This window comes from Felis catus, chromosome A2 (genome assembly GCF_018350175.1).
Source record: "Felis catus isolate Fca126 chromosome A2, F.catus_Fca126_mat1.0, whole genome shotgun sequence".
NCBI lineage: Eukaryota > Metazoa > Chordata > Mammalia > Carnivora > Felidae > Felis > Felis catus.
Genome location: NC_058369.1, coordinates 42,032,123 through 42,051,194, shown reverse-complemented (window position 1 = coordinate 42,051,194; position 19,072 = coordinate 42,032,123). Strand labels below are relative to the sequence as shown.

At 37.8% G+C, this 19,072-nt stretch overlaps 1 long non-coding RNA gene across 1 annotated transcript in view; it reads right to left on the bottom strand.

Moving 5' to 3' along the window:
- LOC111559444 overlaps positions 1-19,072 on the bottom strand; it is a 370,022-nt gene that overhangs the window by 183,659 nt on the left and 167,291 nt on the right. The gene's annotated exons all lie outside the window — the stretch shown is intronic.

Sequence of the window (19,072 nt, the reverse complement as noted above, 5' to 3'; positions counted from 1 at the left end):
CTTTCTTCCTTGGTGCCAACACCTTCCATGAGCCTGTACTCCACACTTCTGCACCTACTCCCATGATTATACCATTGATCCTTTCATTAACAATAAATGTATCCCTTCTGTAATCTGTATTTTAAACACTGGGCTCTCCAAGACCCTCCTCCTATCTTTTCATTTCATTCCTTCTACTTTCTTTCTTTTTTTTTTTTTTTTCAACGCTTATTTATTTTTGGGACAGAGAGAGACAGAGCATGAACGGGGGAGGGGCAGAGAGAGAGGGAGACACAGAATCGGAAACAGGCTCCAGGCTCCGAGCCATCAGCCCAGAGCCTGATGCGGGGCTCGAACTCACGGACCGCGAGATCGTGACCTGGCTGAAGTCGGACACTTAACCGACTGCGCCACCCAGGCGCCCCATTCCTTCTACTTTCTGACTCCAAAAACTCTTCCTTCTCACTATGACTTCCAATGTGTTGACCTTTTCACCTTTTCACTTTCTATTACCTCTATTACGTCCTCAGTTCTGTTCTTATCCAGCTTGAATTACATGGTCAATCACTATAATCACTCCCTTGGAAATACTCTCAACTTGGTCTCTCTCCTTCCATCATCTTGCCTGCAAAATATTAAATTTGGTTAAATCCAAGCTTGTGCCGACTCAGGGCCTATATCCAAGCAGCTGAATACTTCTGGAAAAAAATGCAGCCTGACAGGTTTTGCTTTAAATGCTTGACAGAAATCTCAAGTGAGCTCTTAGTGCTTGCCTAGCAATCTTAGTACATTTCCCTAGTCAATTCACTTTCTCATTCTACATGGTTCTTATTAGAAACCTTTTACTGTCTCCTCAAACTCTAAGTATCTTCCACCCATCTGCTTCTCTCAGCTAAAGGCACTGCTTTAACTTTTCCATAAGAAAATAGAAAATTAGAGGTGCCTGGCTGGCTCAGTCAGTAAAGCATGTGACTCTTGCCTTCAAGGTTTCTAAGTTTGAGCCCCATGTTGGATACAGAGATTACTTAAAAATAAAATAATCTTTAAAAAAAGAAATATAAGATTATAACAATGCATCTATGCACTTCCACTATGCAGTCTACCAGCTAACTTGGATCTGTATCCATATATTCAGCCTTGTCCTTCTCTTGTGTCATGACAGAAGTAAGTGCCTGTCCAAGGCCAACCTTCCACCTGCTCTGTGGATTCTGGCTCTCATTCCCACAAAAAGATATGACTCCTGAAAACTTCCTCTCTTTCCTACAACATCAAATTTTGTCTTCAATAGTGGAGTTCAGCAAACTATGGCCCAGAGGGCCAAATCTGGCTGGACGAATAAGAATGGTCCCAACACGTTTAAATGGTTGGAAAAATAACCCCCCAAAATAATATTCTATGGCACATAAAAGTATGTGAAATTGAAATATTGGTGTTGATAAAAGAAGTTTTACAGAAACACAACCTTGCTCACTTATTTATGTGTAATCTGTGGTTGTTTTCACATTACAATAGCAAAGCTGAGTAGTTGCAATAGACACGTATGGCTGGTAATGCTAAAAATATTTACTATCTAGCCTTTATAGGAAAAGCCTTCTGATCTTGCTTCTACAAAATCATCTTCAATAATATTTAAACACTCTGCTATCACTTACATGTTAGCTACAATCCTTACATGTTAGCTACAGTCCTCGATTCCATGTCTCCCTCCAACTATAACACCAAGTCAATACTCTCCTTTGCACGAAAAATTCTCAAAATAATTATCAGTATCTACAGCTTTCAACTCCACAACTCTTATCTGTTTTAATCTCACTCCAGTAGGTTTCCATGTGTGCTATTGGACTGACATGGCTCTTTTACACTGAAGGTGGAGACCCACGTGGCTCCTTAATTCTACTCCTACTCTACCTTTCAGCAGCATTTCACTGGGACCACTCTCTTCTCCACTTGCATGTGAGTCCCACCCTCTCTTGGTTAATTTCTTTATCTTGCTGAATCCCCTTTGATCCTTTTGCTGGATATTCTCATTTTCCCCACATCTAAAAATTGAAGAGCTCTGGGGCTTAGTCTTTTGTTCCTCTGCCTGCTCAGTGATCTCATCCAGCACCATGGTTTTAAGTGACACTAGTAAACTGACTGATGCCCTTAAGTCTGTAAGTTATCCCTGAACTTTCTCTTCAACTTCACAATCATATACACAAAAAGCTCCTTGATATATCAAAGTTATTATGCCTAAAAACACACTCTTGATTTTTCCCCCGAACCCGCTTCTTCTTCTCTCTTCCGCTTCTCAGAAAAAGGCAATCAGCCAAAATCTTTGTTGTCATCTTTGGTTTCACTCTACCTCCCCTTTTCCATCTTACTGGTTCTTTGTTTTTTCTTTACCCTAAGACTCAAATACTACTGGCTCTAGAGCTTTAAAATAAACCTAAAATTCAACCACTCTTCACTGCCTCCAGGCCTATGACCCTAGTCCAAACCATTGTCTTAGGCCTTGACTATAGTAATAGCCTCTTGTTTGACGTCCCTACCTGCATGCAAATGATCCTTTTCTTTCTTTCTTTCTTTCTTTCTTTCTTTCTTTCTTTCTTTCTTTCTTTCTTTCTTTCTTTCCTTTTTTTTTTCTTTTAGTTTATTTATTTTGAGAGAGAGAGAGAGAGAGAGAGAGAGAGAGAGAGAGAGAGAGCAAATGAACTGGGGAGGAGTAGGGAGATAGAAAGAGAGAATCCCAAGTGCTGGAAGCACGGAGCCCCACACGGGGGGCTGCGGCAGGGCTCAAACTCAACAACCCTGAAATCACCACCTGAGCAGAAACCAAGAGTCCCATGCCAAACCCACCCAAGTGCCACTCAAAGATCCTTTTCAAATGAATATCAAATCATGCAACTTCCCTTTAAACGGCTCCCAACTGCAGAAGGATTGAAGTCGAAACATTTAACCATGGTCAGGGTGGCCCCAGGTTATTCCCCCCTCCCCCGTTTATTCTCCAACTCCATCTCATTCCACTTTTTTCACTAGGCTTCATCACACAGACCTGATTCTGCTGCTCACAACCACTAAGCTCAGTTCCTCCTGCTGAGCCCTCCGTTTAAATGCTTTTCTTCTCCCAGCTCACCGCATGCCCTTGGCTAACCTTCAGATTCCAGATCAATTATCTCCTGCCCAAAAAGGCTTTCCCAGACACCTCAGCAGTCTCCACCCTCTGTCTCCCCTGCTTACCTTTATCTTTCCTGCCTATTTCCTTCACAGTCCTTATCTCCATCAGATATTGCACTACTATGTATTTTTATTACCCTAGTAGAATATTAATTCCATAAGAGCAGGTCCCTTACTCTGTCTTAATTGCCGTTGTTATCTAAGAGTCTGGAGGAGTTGCCACCCATAACCGTCAGTCAACTTACCAAATGAATTAATAAACATATCAATGAAAAAAATCTTCGTAAAATGTTCACATCGTCTGACAAAATAAAATGCTAAATAAATGGAGGCTGTTGGTAAAAATAATATATATAAGAAAGTAATTACAAATTAATAATAAAAATTAAAATATAAAAATAAATAAATAATACTGTTTTAAAGATAGCAAAGTGGAAGAGTGGTATGCAAAACACTGTAAACAGCAACACTAGCATAAACCTACACAAAGACTTAAATTTCAGACAGACATTTTAATGGGTTTGTAGTGCTGACAATATTTTATTTTGTGAGGAAGTATTATATCTTTACTCAGAATACTCAAGCACACACACACATACACAGACATACAATATGGTGGGATACCCTACAGAAGTCAGCACTGATAGCTATGAATAAAGAGAACTGAATTTTCTTTTTCTTTTCTTTTCTTTTTTTAAATTTTAGTCTCACGTTAGTTAACATAGAGTAGTCTTGGCTTCAGAAGTAGAACCCAGTGATTCATCACTTACATATAACACCCAGGGCTCATCCCAACAAGTACCCTCCTTAATGCCCATCACCCATTTACCCCACTCCCAGCCCCATCAGCCCTCAATTTGTTCTCTGTATTTAAGAGTCTCTTGTAGCTTGCCTCCCTCTCTGTTTTTCTCTTATTTTTCCTTTCCTTCCCCTATGATTGTGAACTTGCTTTTCCTTGAAGAAAGGAAATAAAGCTGCTGCTCTTTCATGCTTCTTTGGGCTTAAGGTTTGATTGTGTTAAGTCTGGTTTCTTCCAAGCTCTGAATCAAACATTAAATTAAGTACTGCACAGGCAGTGTGACTAATATTCTCTTCTCATTCTTTCAGACCTTTGACTGTGCCCTGGGTAACAGTCTTTACATAGCTGACTTTGATCTCTTTTTCTTGGTTCAGGTGGTATACAGGATATTTTCAACAAGATTTAAGTGCGTAGTTGCAAGGGACAAATTTATATTCAAACTGCATAAGCTTCTCATTTGAAAAAAAGATAGTTAAAAAAAGTTGTGTGTGAACATTGAACATCCACTTTCCTTTGAAATGATAAAATTTCTGCAATTTGATGGAATTTATTTTGTTTGTTTCACTTCAGTGCAATTCATTAAACAGGGCTGAATGTCTATAACGTTGAAAGCAATGTGTTGGGCACTTTAGAGGATACCAAATGAGCCAGGTGTGGAAAATGGGTTCTATCTCCTGGGCCACTCCAGTTGAATGATTATAGTTGCCGGAGGGGCTATCTTGAGAAGGATTGTGAAACTGTGACTGGTATTATGGGAAACAGTGATATGACCCATGAATGATATCTGACTAAATTGGCAAAAGGGGAATCACTGCACAAATATTGAGGGTTTGCTACGTTAGAATTTGATAGTTATTGCTTTTAGATAGTTACAGTCCACTAAACAAGAAAAGATTAATCCACATGGTTATATGGCAAGGAATCATATTAACTGTTTAATGCAAAAAAATTGACTCTGTTATTTATTTATTTATTTTTTACTGGAAAAGACTTAGCAGCAGAAAACAGTAAGTGGACTTTTTCTTTTTCTCTTTGCATAAGAAAGATACCTAGGTTCCACCATCTTTGAGAATGTGGGAATCCTTGGTCCCTGGGGGAAAGTTCCCATTTGTTGGCTGCTCTAAGAAACCTTCCTCTCAACAACAGACCTTTAACTAGTACATTCAAGCAGGGTTATCCAAGAAGAATATAGGAATGGAGACTGATAATTGAGAGGAAAAATATTTGGATCAAATGTTTGTGTTTTTCCTCCTTAGGACATGGAGGAGAAAGAGATTTTGTAAAGGCCACCATCTTGCAACTGCCCTTAAATTTCCTCTGGTGGTATACAGAATCCCAAAACAGCTGTGAATAAGGAGGGTGTAGAACCATGGAAAATAACTCACATGGGATATTGCATGTCAATGGTGGGGTGCCTGGGTGGCTCAGTCAGTTGAGCATCCAACTCTTAATTTCAGCTCAGGTAATGATACCAGGGTCATGGGATTGAGCCCCGTATGAAGTACCATATGAGTGTGGAGCCTGGTTAAGATTCTCTTTCTCCCTTTGCCCCCCTGCCCCACTCATGTGCATGCTCTCTCTCTCTTTCTCTCTCTCTCTCTCAAAAACTTTTATGAAAGGAATCATATATATTAAAATAACAATAATAAAAAAATTAAAAACAAAGTGGTCAATGGTACCGGCCACCTAAACAAAATCTCATTTTGAATAATAAAGCTGTGTAGCATATTTTGCACTTTAAATATAATATAGCAGAATAAGATCATCAAAATAGAAGCACAAAATTAAGTGCTAAAAAGATTCAAGAAAAGTAGAAATATTTTAGTTTAATTTCATACAGAATTTTATGCTGAAGAATAGCTAGAGCAGGTTATGTTGCAATGACTCATTTTGTATAAAGATATTTTCACAGCCGTGTCAAGTGACACATTTAAGGAATCCTAAAACCCTTTAAGGACTTGAATGAAGAACTTGGGAAAAACAGCTTCTATTTAGGTTTTGGAGTCCTAATTATTCCAAGTATAGACTCACAGTGATTAAGACTCTGACCCTATACTGCCACCCTTGCCTCTGATAGGAGGTCACAATAACATCTAGATAAAATTCCCTAGATTGGAACACCCCGGTACACTGCATCAGGACATTTGTTTTTAATCATGATAGTACTTGGCAACAAGCCATGGTTGGTTCAAATCCGGAAACAACTCTGTAATTTTTTAATTCTGTCTAGGGAGCCACCTGACTTTCATACCTGTGTTTTCAGTTCCATTCTTCAGGCATTTTCTATTTCTCATATTTAGGAATATACCATGTTTTAATCTATGTTTCTAACCTACTTCACCTTGTAAGGATTTTATACCTTAGTTCATTTTCTTGACTATTTCTTCGGACTCTACATAACCCAGCATTCTTGATTATTTAATATCAGTGTGCCTCCACATAAACTAGATCAACTAAATAAGTTCTGATATTGCCTCAAAGGACTTGGTTCTGTATCAAATACTTCTTCACTGGTCCACCAAATAATGTATTTATTTAGGTTTTATGAAAGGCAAGCTTGTATACTAGATGTTACCTCAGATCATTCAACAACCAGAGGCTGGTATTAATACCTGAGATGCAAGGACTTGTATACCTCATACGGAGCCATATGAGAGGGTATATTTCAGCTGCAGAGGAGAAAATATGTGTATTTTTTAAATTTTTAATTTTTTTTAACATTTATGTATTGTTGAGAGACAGGGTGCAAACAGGGGAGGGGCAGAGAGAGAGGGAGACACAGAATCCGAAGCAGGCTGCACACACATGCGCACACAGACACACACACACACACACACACACACACAATGGAACATTACTCATCCATGAAAAATAAAATCTTGACAAGGTTTTAGACAGCCAACAGTAACTTGAATACAATAAGTTGTTACCACTTTAGAAAGTTTCATATGAGCAGTTTGAAATATTTTATTCTGATTATATTCATTTTAATTTGGTAGCTACACTGTTCAGAAAATTATGAATACAGTTACTAATAGCTTTTTTCAGTTGTTGCTTTATGTTTTTTTTAATTTTATTTAACGTTTATTTATTATTGAAAGACAGAGAGAGACAGAGCGTGAGCAGGGGAGGGGCAGAGAGAAAGCGAGACACAGAATCTGAAGCAGGCTCCAGGCTCTGGGCCGTCAGCACAGAGCCCGACATGGGGCTCGAACTCACGGAGTGTGAGATCATGACCTGAGCTGAAGTCGGATGCCTAACTGACTGAGCCACCCAGGCGCCCCTAGGCAGTCCTTTAAAAGTAAATTGTAACTCTTTGGTTGGTCATTCATTCATTCATTCATTCATTCAGTAAGCTCCATATTTAACATGGGGCTTGAACTCAACAACCTGGAGATGAGGTATTGCATGCTCTACCGAATGAGCCAATTAAGTGCCCTGACTTTTTGATGTTTAATAGAGATTTTGAGAGAAGCCAAATGCAACCACAGAAGATGAAAATGGAAGTTTTAGATTTGGTATATATTGTGCAGACACACTAAACATTAAGTAAGTTATGGTTTATTATATTATTTAGTTTCGTTTTTATTTATTTATTTATTTATATTATTTTTTTAATGTTTATTTTTGAGACACAGAGAGACAGAGAATGAACAGGGGAGGGTCAGAGAGAGAGGGAGACACAGAATCCAAAGCAGGCTCCAGGCTCTGAGCTGTCAGCAAAGAGCCCGACGCGGGGCCTGAACTCACAGACCGTGAGATCATGACCTGAGCCGAAGTCGGACGCTTAACCGACTGAGCCACCCAGGCGCCCCTAGTTTGGTTTTTAAAAACCATGAGAGCAAATATTAGACTCTTAATTATAGAAGTTATTAAAAAAAACAATGCTAAGCCAGATAAAACAAAATATATTGGTCTATATTTAATGCTGCAAGGGCACCTGGGTGGCTCAGTCTGTTGAGCGTTGGACTTCAGCTCAGGTCATGATCTCACAGTTCGTGAGTTCGAGCTCTGTGTCAAGCTCTGTGCTGACAGCTTGGAGCTTGGGGCCTGCTTCGGATTCTGTGTCTCCCTCTCTCTCCACCCCTCCTCCACTGAGGCTCACACTCTCTCTCTCTCAAAAATAAATAAAAATTTAAAAAAATTTATATTTAACGCTGAAATGTAAGTCAGGGAAACCATATATCTTAAATATAGTCTCCCATTCTGAAAGGGAACGTCTGTTTGTTGCTACTCCCCATGGCTCTGTGTGAGCCCACTTGTCTACTTACCTACGGAACAGCTTCTTGTTGATGATTTCTAAATTGACATTCAACTACATGATTTACCTGAGCTTTGGATTCATGTCTAGCTCTCTTTTGGGCATTTCCAGTTCAACAGTAACATACCCTTAACATAACCTTTCCTCCTAACCCCACCTCTTTCACTAATGTGTTGACACTCCAATATTTGCTATGTGATGGAAACACCACCAGCAGCCAACCTGTCTCTGAAGGCATATACTAAAGAGAAAGCATCGTCTTCACTGCCAACATTCAACCAAAGTGATCAACCATACTGATTGATCACCCTGTCTGAGGGGTTTCCTGAGACATGAGAGTTTCGGTGAAAGCTGGGAATCTCCTGGCACTAACCTGAGGAGGTAGGCATCTTACATTTTAACATGTTCCAGGATTGAGAGTCCATTCTCACCATCCTCTATATCCTTCCATTAGTTCAAGCCTAGATCTCTAGAACAGTACCATCACGGGTTTTCAAATCATTCCCTACTTTGGCCTCAGGGTAATATTTCTAAAATGCAAATATCCTTTGAACTACACTTTCTTTCGTGTCTCAACCATTTTTCACCATACTCATATCCAACTAACAGTGTAGTGCAACACATTTTTACAAGTCTGTGAGTCTCCCAAGTGTCAGATGTATGCATTATTTTTCTGTATATATCCATCACCCACCACAGTGACTTGTGTAAAGCACATGCTGGATAACTACTTTTTGGATGAAGAGGCAAATGAAAAATATTTGTGACTCTGTTTGAAATCCTTCAAGGACCTACTCTTTACTGCAATCCTCAATAAAGAGTCTAAAGGTACAAAGTCCTCCACACTCCAGACTACATCTCTCCTCACGTCCTGCCATTCTCACTTCACATCCTCTCATTTATTGCCTGAATGTTGTGAACAATATTTTCACTTGGTTGTCTTTCTACTTCCATCTCTTCACCTAGATTACTCCCATTCATTATTCCTGACTCATCTACAATACCACCTCCCAAGAAGCCATCCCTGACACCCCCATTTACACATATCTCTCCTCTGTTGTTCTACATCACACTTGACTTGCTACTATCAGAGCATTTTACTACATGCATTTGTGATAATCTACTTATTTTTTCCATATTTCCAGTAAAATTATGACCTCTGCTAGGATAAAGGACTTCATATTTTTCAGTCTTGGACTCCACTGCCTAATACAGTTGGTAAATAAAGGGTGGATCTTAAATAAACTTGTTGAATGAGAATGGATGGTAAAAGCAGAATTTATAGCAACGAAACCTTCAATACTAATATGAGGGAATAACAATAATATGAATGGATGTTTCCTAAGTTGTCCTTTAATATCCAATTGATTCTTAAAATATCTTTTTCATGTTATGGCCCTTGCATATAAAATCAACAAAAGCTTCAAAAATTTGGACTATTTCTGCTCTTGAGATTTATAGTCTTTTGGTCTATTGCATTAAATTTTTTTCATTCATCTATCCATCCATCGATTCATCCAATTCATATATTGAAAAATATATGTTGAATAAATTCTATGTGTTAGGCATTCTGCTAGGTGTTCAGAATACAGCAGTGGAGCTAGACCAGCCCAAGTCTCTATTCTCAAGGAACTTAGATTCGGGGGGGGGGGGGTGCAGACTACAAAAAGCACACAGATATAAGAAATAGGACAATTTCAGATAGTAATGGGTGCTCTTAAGAAAGTAACTTAGATTGACTGCAAACATAAAAGGCTCTACTCACATACTGAGAGTAAAAAGATACATCAAGTTGGTATTTTTTTTTTAAGATTTTATTTTTAAGTAATTTCGACACCCAACATGGGGCTCAAACTCACAATTGTGAGATCTGGATTTGCACGCTCTACTGACTGAGCCAGCCAGACCCCCTTAAATTGGTATTTTTATGTCACAAGAATGCTAAACATCAAATATGATTTTTTAAATGAGCATATAAAATAAATTGTGATTTTTTTTCTCTCTTAAACACTCTTCTTTGTGATAACGTAATTTTTACTATCACACAAAAAAATTCTGTTCAAAAAATAGTTTGGTACATTACCAAAATTTAGCCCCAAACATGGCTTATTTTAAAGTTATTTTCTAAGATGAACGAACATGTAAAAAAAATGGAAGAGAAATTCCATCCGATGTACCAGGCATCAACCCTGAAGTTGGCTGGCTGCCCTATACTGCTTTCTAAACATAGGCAGCTGGTGCATTCTAAAAGACTAGAAATGATAAATGGGGTAGACACTGCTTAAGGTCTTTGTAAAGTTTAATGAAAGATTTATCTCTTGAGGGTAATGTTCCTCTTTCTTTTACTGAAATGAGAGTTTGATAACCTCTCATTGTGCTTTTGATAAATTACACCTCACAGTCATAACTAAAATGACTAAGTGGAAAAAAATTTTAAAAATAGCTAGGCCAGGTCTAGTTAACAGCAAATGGTTTAATACTTAGTATCTATAAAAGTAAGTTTGGCATTTGAAATATTTTTAATTATCAAGCTGAGAAATCTATGATTCAGTAATTTAACAACAATTACTGGAAGACCCTTTAATGGTCCAGAGAAACTATGCCAATTACGGCCACAGGAATGGGAGATTACGACTTAGAATTTATAGGGAAGTATGGCATTCTAGTCTACAATCACAAAGGATGTTTCCTTGTCAGAATATGCCATTACTGTTGTTCAAGCCATTAACATTTAATTTCAAATTTAACAGGTTTGAATGGGTTTATATCCTTATACACCCACATGCCCCAAAATTGAAAAGACAATTATCTAGCTCTATAAAAATCAAAGAAAAACAAAACACTTCAGTTATGTTATTTAACTCGAAGAAAGCTGAATGTTTTCCCAATATACTGAACATTTTGCCCACACATTAGGAATATAAGTTTTTATTTTTGAAACTCAACATATCTAAGAGCATTTAAGATGTATGGCTAGAAAAAGGAAATAGACCTCAATATGTCTACAGAAGTTAAAAACTATGTCATAAGTACTTAACACATTCTCAAGAGATGGGTTAGAAATGCTAGGTGTGGAGAGCACTTCTCTGAGGTTTATATGAAAGTGGGCAATGCTACTTCTCATTTTTCCCAGCTGATGTTCCAGAGCTGGTTAGATTCAGGCGGAACTTCTTTGCTCTAGGAACTCTATTAAGATCTGCACATGCACAGTTACCGTTCGTATTTTTGAACCCTTCATTTTTATTACAAAATAAATCTATATTTGAGGTGAAAAATCAAAGAACACATAAAGTCAAAAAGAAACGTCTTCAGTGCTCCCCACGATATCCATCCCACCATGTCTCTTCAAAGCTTGGACCCTACGTACTCATACCGACACACCTCCACTTGATTGGCCCAGAACAGCCAACTGTGACATACACTCCATGCAAAACTTCTACGGTATGTACATAACATACTAAAATGTAATACAAGTATCGATAGATAATTAAATATATGCTCATTTTAATTGTAATATTATCAAATATATTTATTTAAATATATAATTATGTAATTAAATATACACAAATGTTTGTATATAGGTTATATACAATATAAAATTATATAATTTATACAATTATATACCTTATCTAATTACATAATTTGTGTATATTTTACATAATTTATAAAATGTATTTATAAAATGGTATATTACATAACTTAATAAATACATTATTACTATAGTATATTATACCATATATACTCTATATACTATATACCTTTATAGTACGCATATAAAAACAAGATCCCATCATTCACAACTCAACTTCATCGTGTTGTTATGTATTTATTACCTTTATTTGTCTTAACAATTCATTTTGGAACTCCATCCCTGTCGGCTCCAATGTCGGCTCCACATTGTTTTCTCACCTGGTTGCAGTAGAGTTTATATTCAACTGTGCACCATTGAACACGTATAACTATTTACCATTTCTTGTGACTTTTCTGCCCAGCTGTTGTGCAGGTGTGTGCATGCGTGTCAGTGAAGATATTCTATCTTTTGGATGCTAGTGAGTGACTTTTCTGCTTCCAGTATTCATAAGTTTCTCTTTGAGGTAAAAATACTAGAAGCAGGTTGAAAGCAATCAGTGCCTTAACTGGGTTTCTCCAGCACATTAACAATGTGTTGCTAAAGAGAAAAGCAGTCTGATTCCACAAACCTGGACAAATAGCATGTGTAACAAACAGACAAATTTCTAAGAAATGATCTGCAAATCTGTCCAATTGTTCATTCTGTTCACATGGAATCACAGCTTCTATCACTCAAACCCGACTCAATATAAATCTTAGACGCTTTAGTGCAAATAAGTTTCAAGTGTCTTATTGAAAACAAGTTTTCCTTTTACTTCTTTGAGTCAGCAGTGATCCACAAATGGAGCGCTACTCTAAGATACTATCTGGTTATTCCTTATGAAGCACTTTAGGAATGATTTTGAAAGATAAATGTAATCATTTGTGGCAGAATGACTGACTCTTTTCAAAGCCTGACTAATCCAGACAATTTTGCAATTAGCAAAGGCTGTCCCGGTTCATGAGAAGCGGAGGTGTTCTGTGCTTTGAGAGGAAAGGAAAAGGGAAACCTCTACCCTCTGTAGCTGTGAAAAAAACACAGATGAACGTGCACTGCTGAAGTGGACTATTCATTTCCTCGGATTATCTGTAAGAATTAAATAGGACAGCTGGCTTCACTTACAATAAAAGAGCCAACTTCAAAAAGAACTATGTTTTCTGGCAAACAGTAACTACTTGTTACGGTTGTGGAGTAGTAAGTTGAGATAGTTGGGCTCATTTTCCATTATCCTTTCCCTGCAATAATGTGGATAAAGGGATACATGAAATGATCCTTTTGTTGGTCACAATATTGCTGATGGGTTCTTTTTAAAGGGCAAAATGCTTTCTCCATAGTGAAGAGCCCTGTCTTTGTTTAATGCCTTTCTGAGCATCTTGGGAGATGGGTTTCTGAGTTGTATTGAAAGATTTAACTACTGAAGGATTCTTGGAGGTTATGTCCGTTGACTAAAACCACTAAGTGGAAAGATTTAATCTCTCATATGTAAACAATACACACTCACACACACTACAACTGGGCTGAAATAATGGTAATACGAAGTCATTCCTCCAGAGAATCCAAACTCGGCAACATGCCTGCACTTGCTCTTTAGCAAAGCATTCTGATACAGCCCAGGTTGCCAAGAGGGAATATAAATAAATGCTTGATGCAAAAGAGCCCTTTCTTTCTGTGCTTCTGGGAAACAAGTAGACATACTGGAACACCGCCTAGAAGGTAGAAGATGGAAGAGAACAGAAAGCCAAACAGTTTGGAAAAGAACTTTTAGTCCATACTTATCTTTTAACCAATATTTAACAATTTCATTGATTGCATAGTTTATCCTTAAAAGTATCCATTTTGTCCTGACTATAAGAATCAGAGTTATCAAAGACCTAGCACTGCCACTACCAACCTCCCCCCAACTCAATGATTTGGGCTCAAGATTGACTAGATCCACACTTTTAGGTAACATACCTTTCTAACTGTAAAAGGAAATAGTAATGATTATGTCCCACAATTGTCAGGAGTAGAAATTAGAGTTACCAGAGCACAGAGTAGGGCTGGGCAAATTAAGGCCCACAGGCCAACTGGGCCCCACTTATTGTGAACGGCCTGAAAGCTAGGAAGGATTTTTACATTTGTTAAAAAATTTTTTTTAATGTTAACTTATTTTTGACAGAGACAGAGAGAGACAGAGCATGAGCGGGGAGGGGCAGAAAGAGAGGGAGACACAGAATCCGAAGCAGGCTCCAGGCTCTGAGCTGTCAGCACAGAGCCCGACACGGGGCTCAAACCCACAGACCGCGAGATCATGACCTGAGCCGAAGTCGGACGCTCAACCGACTGAGCTGCCCAGCCACCCCGGATTTTTACATTTTTGAAGAGTTGCAAAGAAATCAAAGAAGAATTAAATATTAAATATTAGGCAAAAATTATATGAAATTCAAATTTCAGTGTCCATAGATTAACTTTTATTGGTACAGGACTGCACTCATCATTTATTTGCTATCTATAGTTGCTTTTGCAGAAGTGACTAGTTGTCACAGAGGCCATATGGCCCACAAGGCCTAAATTGTTCACTCTCTTTTTCTTTTTAGATAAAACCTGCCAACCTCTGACACAGATGATGCTCAGTAAATGATAGCTATTGTTAGAATATCAGAATTGCTGAGTGAAGATTGAAACATAATCTTCAACATGGGTAGAATGAAACAGAGACAACATCTGGAAACTGGAAGTTTTCTATAAACTAGCGGTCCTGAACACAGACTGAAGGTTCAGCTGCAGAAAGTAAATGAAGGGACTGAATCAGAACAAAGGGATAATGGGGAGTCCTGGGTTGTCATCACCCATCTCAATACCCACATGTGTCATCCGATACTCAAGCCTAACAGCTACTCAGGCAAATACAGGCTTAGGACTGCCCGAGAAGACAAGCTGGACGTTACATTCTTATGTGAAATTTGTTGGCAACCAATTAAATTTTTCTTTAATTGCTATTCAACAAAGTGTGGAAGAAACAAACTATGCCAGTGTGCCAAACGCAAACCAATTGTTTAAAAAAAAAAAAGCAAGGTTTGATGTGAAGAATAAGCAATAGCTCCCCAATTGACAAGATTATAACTTTTATCTGAAAGACTTCCTTTTTTTAATTTTTTTTTAATGTTTATTTTTGAGAGACAGAGAGAGACAGAGCACAAGTAGGGAAGGAGCGGAGAGAGAGGGAGACAGAATCCGAAGCAGGCTCCAGTCTCTGAGCTGTCAGCACAGAGCCAGATGCAGGGCTCGAACCCACAAACCATGAGATCATGACCTGGGCCGAAGTTGGTGCTTAACCAACTGAGCCACCCAGGCGCCCCTGAAATACTTTCAGAAGTCAACATAGCTTTGGTCATTTGGTAAGCTTTAGATCATCTCTCCTGTCCCTCACTTTTTTTTGTTTATCTAGAGGCACTTTTGCCTTAGAAATAGTCAAACACTATTGATCATAATATGGTCATAATAGTTTCTTTTTCCTTTTCACCTTTCTGAAATTCCTGGTATCTGTCTCTCATTTCTTTCCATAAGACAACAAGTTCTCTGATTACAGGTGTATAATTTACCAAATTTCCAACACTCGGAACATGAGATGATTATAGATGCCTCTTGAGCAAAATTTAAATAAATAATAATAACTAATATCCTGCTCCATTTATCAAATTTCTAATGTAAATATATCAACCCAAAGTGTCAGAGCTAATATACAAAAACAATGGTCATATACTGAACAGTTCTGATGCAAATATGTGATTTTTGGTTACTACTGCAAGACATAGTGTTACTATGTCACTTCTTTTTATAAACAGAATAGAGAATATATGTGCAATACCTACTGGGTATATTTTTCCCCAGTGTCTAGCCTTGTAGAATATCTATGTACTGTAGATATATAAATGTCAAACACTCACTGAGAAACAGCATGGTTCATGGAAGCATTAGTAAGAGATATGTTTTTGTACTTCAAGTTTTTATTGTAATTCACTATACAACACAGCTCTTCAAATTGCCAGGGAAAAAGTTATATTTTTCTCTTGAAATAGAGGTTGGAAATGATACATTTGTAATCATCTGTGTACATAAAGCTACTTATTCACCATAGGCATAAAATATGTGTGTACTCTTGCTTATTAAGCTTTCAAAGCCTACAGAAATCATTAAGAATGCTGTTAGCATACAGGGAAGCAATGTGGTCTAGGGCAGGGGTATGGGATCATTACCCTCACCATTGCTTTCTTTCCTTTCCCACAAATCTTTGATCTTCGTAAGGTTTTCCCTCCCTGGTGAAATTTCTCTCAAGTGCTTCAAGAAATAGATATTTGCTAGACTATTCGAATATTTTATTAAATTAGACTATTGCCTTTGCATTTAAATCTATAAAGTGTTTTGACTTTTACCAATATGTATTTATAATCCTTACATAATAGACAGGTAAATACAAATAAAAATTATTTAGAGGTATATGGAAATGAATTTACTCCAGGAGAAGTAGGCATTTGACCTGTTCTAAATTTTTCAAATGCTACTGTGAATGGATCACTGTTAAATAAAAGGTACATGTGAGGCTATGTGTAAACAGAATAAATGACAAGTCTAAAAAGTTTTAATGTTATCCACTGTCAAAAACAAATGTTCAAAGACATTTTTGTTAATGTCTCAATTTCTACCCTAATTGTATGCCTTTAAAATGTGTTTAAATATATGCTGAAATGCTTTATAAATAATAAAATTTACAGGGCAGCTTTCTGTGGGTATTAGAAAAAGACTGCGTAGTGTAATTTCTCAAAGCTCAGCAAGATGCTAAAATTGTGTCTTCATAATGATATTCTGCATCTGCATAGGATCCTTTGCTTAAGGATATCAGAGAGCTTTACTTAATATTAAGTGATTAAATCATACAGTACCCTTGAGTGACAAGTTTAATTATACCCATTTCCAGAAAGACAGTACGCTGAAAAACTATTAATCTACAACCCAAGGTTATCCAGATAATCAAGACCAGAAGGTCATTTTGCTGGGATATCCATACCTCCTCCAGTGGCTAGCTCCCATATGGAAGTGAATTGTCAGACTTGGGATTTTGCCAACTTCTTCAGCACATATATAAAGCTGAATGGCATCACTAGTATTGCAAGCATCATATCTTGGGAGCGTTATTAATAACCTCTTAGCACCTATGATTCAACAACAGCTGCAGAGTTTTTTTGGGGGGGAATAATAAAGTACCAAGCTAATGCTCTTTGTTATAGAAATACTAAAAATCATGCAAACTATGTAGTAATTTGAGAAAGGAAATTCTGAGCATACACACATTCATTTTTTAACAAAAGGCACACACACTCGCACAAATTCACAAGCAAACTCACAGTTGGTTCTTTCTACTAGTGTTGCTGGTTCTATTCCTAAGAGCTAAGACTCTCACCTAGATTTGTCCCTGCCTTTTCCTTTCTGCTTCACTCCCTGGCATGAACATATCTTGTTTTTAGGTATGAGAACCATCTTGTAGTCATAAGTAGACAGATATGAGAACCAGTGGTCAAGACACAAAAAAATGGTAAAGCTGAAAGTTAGCAACAGCTTCAATCTTAAATGGCACTCCTAAGCTGCATTTAAGCTGCTGACAGACCATCCCTGAGATCAATTACTTCCCAGCTTCTTGTAATCTATAAACATGTGCTTAATTCTTTTTTTATGGCAACCTGTAGCAAAACACATCACTAACCAATACACATTTTACCCTGTTGCTCATGTTCATCACCTTTGTAACATTTCTCCTTATATCAGAGTATCTTATTTATTTATAGAACTACTCCCTGGTTTTAGTTTCTCTTTCTCTCCCTGCACTGAAATAGTAGCTGCACAAAAGAATGGCTATAAATGGCTGTATCCACATAACATAAATTCTTTGGCACTTTGCAAGCTATGATACATAGTTTTGAAAAATAAATACATATGTGAGTGAAGAAACATTAAATATTTTACATATATGTCCAATTACTGAAACATCACAAACTTCCTTCACTTTGCATAAGTGACTATTGGATTTCTACAATTTTTTCGTTATCTTATCTTATCTTATCTTATCTTATCTTATCTTATCTTATCTTATCTTATCTTATCTTAAGAGAGAGACAGAGAGCAAGAGGGGGAGCGGTAGAGAGACAGGGAGACAGAATCCTAAGCAGGCTCCATCCAGGCTGTCAGCACAGAGCCTGATGTGGGGCTCGAACTCACTAACTGTGAAGTCATGACCTGAGCCAAAGTTATGAGTTGGACACTTAACTGATTGAGTACTTGGGCGCCCCAAGTTTTGTTTTCTTTTAATATTCTATAAGGAAAAGAGATCTATATAATTTTCCATGAAAAAAAAAAAAAACCTGACATAGAGCATCCTCACTGCCTCTGCCTTATTTCACTTTCCATCATGATGAGCCTGGTTCTGAGAGCATTGGCAGAAGCTACAGGCTCGAAGCAGGGCTTCTGCCGTGGTGCAGGGCTTGTGGAGATGACAACACCGAAAGAACAAGGCAGGAAGGAACAAATCCCTTTTAATTTCCACCAGCCTTTCAGTCTCCCGTCCTCTACTGGCAGACCCAACAGGGAACTAGCTGGAAAAGCAGAAGTAGAACATTCGGTGTTCCGTGCCCAGCATACATGGAAGTGCAGGTGAGGGGCTGAGAGAAAAACAGGTTAGCATGTAGCAAAAACACCCCATTACCTTTGTCTCATGGAATCGTATCTTGTATCTTCATCATTCATTACAGGGTGATAGTTTCCCCCCAAAAACACAGATCTGAGCAGGTCTAACTTCTGCTTTATATCTTCCAGACACTGTCTTCGAATAGCTTTCAAGCGACTCAGTATTATAGACAAGACCCTTTATGACTTGGCTCCTGGATTTCCCTCTCCTCCCATCTCCTACCAACCTCCCAGGTTCTAAATTTAAGAAGAGTTGGCCTCAGTTTCCCTAAATAACAGGTTTGAATAATTTCTTCAAATATCCATTATTCCATTCCTCTGTCTACACCGGGCTGATTCTTACTCATGTTTGGGGCAGGACTTTGAACTTCTCTAACTCTTGCTTTCCATCTTTGCCATATGGGAATGTTACTAGATTCTGTTACACAAGGCTGTTAGTAAATCTAGTAATGCAGGTAAACCATTAGTACCTACTAACACATAGCCCACACCAGAAGTGTAACTATTCTTATTGTTATCATTGCTTTTCAGAACTCTACCAAAAAATACCTTT